Raw genomic sequence first — 3,794 nt, forward strand, 5'->3', positions numbered from 1 at the left:
TGGGTGGGTTTGAAAGAACAGAACCTTTCTCAAGTCTTACTAAGGAACCTAGAATCATTACTTAAAATTGGAAAGACTGTTAGGTAAGTTGTAAAGCATTTGGATACCGAGACCCAAGATTTGGATGACATTGGAATTTACTGCCACATTGTGGGTATAATTTATTCAGGAAACCTATACAAGTTTGGGGGTCAGAACTATCACCTATCTAGAAAAGAATGTATTTTCTATAGATGTTCGGTGAAGTGTTATAAAATATTACCTAGGTCGTCAAGGTGGTCAACAATGTTCAAATCATCTTTGTCTTTACTAATTTTTTTGTCCAGATCTATCAATTACTGAGAAAAGGGAGTTAAAGTCTCTGACTATGACTGTAGACTTACCTATTTCTCCCTTAAATTCTGGCCATTTATTTTTTGTATGTTTTGCATGTCCATGCAGTGGCCATGCCAATCTTCTCTGTATCACTCCAATTTTAGTATACGTGCTGCTGAAGTGAGTACTTTTTTGGTATATTTTGAAGCTCTGTTTTAAGGTGAGTGATGACCTCTTATTTCATGTCCTTGTGATGGACAGACTTCTTTGTCATTATGAAATATCCCTTTTTATTTCTGGAAATAATCTTTGTCTTGAAGTTTATTTTATACCATATCAGCATGGCCATTCCACTTCTCTTATGCTTACTGCTTGCACAATTTATCTTTCTTACCCAGCTGTTATATCCTCCACTCTAAATCAAATACATCTGAATTATTGTTTACATAAGACACTTTAGTGAATTTCATTAGCTTGAGTGACACATTGAGAGTATGATCTTTTTTTTCCCGATGATTCAATGAAAATAATTTTCTAGACTAAAAAGTTTAAATCAGGTGCAAAGGGTCCAGCTGATAGAAGTAGCTATCCAACTCCCTTTACCAATGTTGAAACCTCATTATCTGAACTCTCAATTCCTTCCTTTACACCATCTTCTTATTGGGCCTTCCTACATGTCTTCTTACCCCTCCAATTGCCATTTTCACTCTTCCTCTCTAGAAATTAAACCCTAGTCCATGATTTCGTTCCCTTTGTCCATGATCATTAGGATTTTCTTCACGTGTGCATCACTGTCTCTCATCTTCCCACCCAAAAGACACAAGCAGGAAATCTCATTGAGTTCTTTCTTCTGGGACTATCTTTTCGATGTGTCTTTAATTTCCTCTTTAGTCACTGGATTGGTAAACCTTCTTATATGCTTCTTGAAATAGCTCACATTTTTCATGCTTTTTCCCCCCTCCTTCAAATCCCTCCAGAAAACTCACTTCTTTTCATTGGTCTCCCAGTCTTTTCCTCCTTTCCAGCCACATCAACTCAACTAGATGTCTCATTGTTTATTCAGTGTTTTGTTTATGTCTAAATCAGACAGTCAACGCCTTGAGACTGGGGTTTCATTCTCAGAGTTCCGTTCTTTGCAGATGCCATTTGCACTTACCACACTCTATAAATAATAAATAATCAGACCAAAGAATCAGTAAACTTGAGCCAGATCACTGATTAGCATAAATACTCAACACATAGAAAGAGTTGCTGCTGCTGACATAAAAACTTTTTCTCCAAGAAAAACACAACAATGAAAAAGAATCTTGGAAAAGATGCTTGGTCACAATTCAAATTGAACAAAGTAAAGGACAAACTGACTCTAGAGAGGAAGACACCCACTGTGAATTCTTACCCCGTCTCTTAAAGGAACTTCCATGTGGGCTGAGAGCTCTTTCTAGTTCTTATCCTTGCTCTGTACCTACAGTGCCTGACATGAAGTAGCCATATAATAGATGTATTTCTTGAATTGTTGACCTGAATCTAAAGAATTGGGGGGACATTTAGCTCACACCAGTGCCCAGCAATGGAATTACTCTTTGAAACAGAACCTTACTCTTGAATGATTTTTAGACATATCCAATTGCTAAAGGAATCAGATTACTACATTAAACCACATTTGATATTCATAATTTGATATTCAGAACATAGTGTGTTGGTTCTGTGAGAGAGAAAAGGCTGATCTCTGTAATGTAAGTACTCTTAACATGGCTGATTTCACACACACACACACACACACACAATATTCACAGAACTTTTATTGCATTATAATTATTCTATTTTGTTATTAGTCATTGTTGTTAATCTCATACTATACCTAACTTATAAATTAAACTTTATAGGAAGAAATAGTATATTAGGGGTTTTATCCGCAGCTTCAGCCATCCACTGGGGGTCTTGGAATGTATTCCCTATGGGATATATTAGGACAAGAATATCCATTAGGACAAGAATAAATCAGGGTTATCCCCACTAGAATGTATGGTTACCCTATCACTGACCTAGTCTTCATAATCAGAAATTGTATTTTCTAAAAAAAATGAGAAATACTTTATGATATGAATTCTCTGTGCTTCTTCCCCCCAAATTAAGAAATCCTTCATATCCAAATCTGGTTTTTAAGCCAATTGTCTTATAAAATAGACCTCTAATATAGAAAGCTACAAAAAAAAATCCATGTGTTTAATATTTTACCTTCTTCTGCCCAGAAATATAATTCTCCTTATAGGAGCCACTGAAAGGGAAGTCTTTCTTGTCTTTGAAGTCAGATTGGGCTGAAAATTCAGTTTCTGCAATCAGATAGTATGTGACCTTGAGCAAGTTTCTTAATTTCTTAGTGTCTCAGTGAGTTGGGGGGACAAGCCTAACTGGAGTTTAATAGTGTTACCAGCCCTTCCTAGTTGCCTAGGACTCTCCTGATTTAAAACTATAATTTTGGATCTCAGGAACCCTCTCAGTCCTGGGAAAACTGGGATGGTTGATCACAACCATAACCGCTCAGCAGAATTGTTATGAACGCACAGATCATGTTAAGAGTGTGTCTCATCTAGAGGAAGCTGCTGATATCAAAGTAGGGTGAGGGAGGTGTGGTGAGAAGACAACAATCTAATCCACGTTTTTAGCTGTGCTTTGCTCTGTGTCTTAACATTTCCACTTTATTCCCAATGAGGTGGGGTGACCACCTATTCAGTGGACATATTTATGTATCATGAGTTGGTCCTATAAGCCATCTCACAAAGACAATTAATTATTAGGAACAAAGTAAGAATTTTGAATTATTTTATAATCCTTCTTCCTCCAGATTAGCCCTGTAAGTGGTCTTTTAAAAAACCTTTGTAATCCTCTTGCAAAAGAAAGTCTCCATTGCCAAAGGTGGACTTGATTCCCTTTTATTTCTGTTGGAGTGATCTCTGAAACCAGAGAGTCTGTTCTGGGGACCAGGATGTAATTGCTCTCTCTAAAAAAGCCAGGCTTTTTTAGACTGGCCTAATAAGGACCTCTCTTTAAAAAATATAATGTGACTTTGGGCCTCCCTGGTGGCACAAGGGGTTGAGTTTCTGCGTTATGAAACTATCAGTGTCCACTGCAGCATGAGTTTGATACCCAGCCAGCTTGCTGATCCACATGGCACAGCAGACCTCTCCTGGTCTCACCTGCTACTCCCCTCAGCAGTGTACTTCAATCAGTCTGCCTGTTCTGCTCCCCACTCGGTCTCTGGTGAGTCCTCTCACCCTCCTGCATCTCTGGCCTGTACCCCAGTTCTTGTATGCATAAATAAATAAAGCTTAAAATATATATAATGTCACTTTAATGCTGATAGGGGTTGGATGGTAAATGCAGAACCAAATCTTCTAGTCCCTGAGGAGGTTCAGCTGGTTCAGTCACAGCACAAGTTTCTCTCCCCAAATCTGAGAGGTACAACCTGACAGGTAGGAAAT

General features: G+C 38.0%; 1 non-coding gene across 1 annotated transcript; it reads right to left on the bottom strand.

The window, feature by feature from the left end:
* Positions 1-396: 396 nt before the first annotated feature.
* Positions 397-503, bottom strand: LOC119258330 (U6 spliceosomal RNA). The gene has a single exon (XR_005128198.1). It is a non-coding gene; the product is annotated as a U6 spliceosomal RNA (small nuclear RNA).
* Between the last annotated feature and the right edge of the window lie 3,291 nt (positions 504-3,794).

The sequence above is a fragment of the Talpa occidentalis genome, unplaced genomic scaffold (assembly GCF_014898055.3).
Source record: "Talpa occidentalis isolate TD23 unplaced genomic scaffold, MPIMG_talOcc4v2.1 talOcc4.4, whole genome shotgun sequence".
NCBI lineage: Eukaryota > Metazoa > Chordata > Mammalia > Eulipotyphla > Talpidae > Talpa > Talpa occidentalis.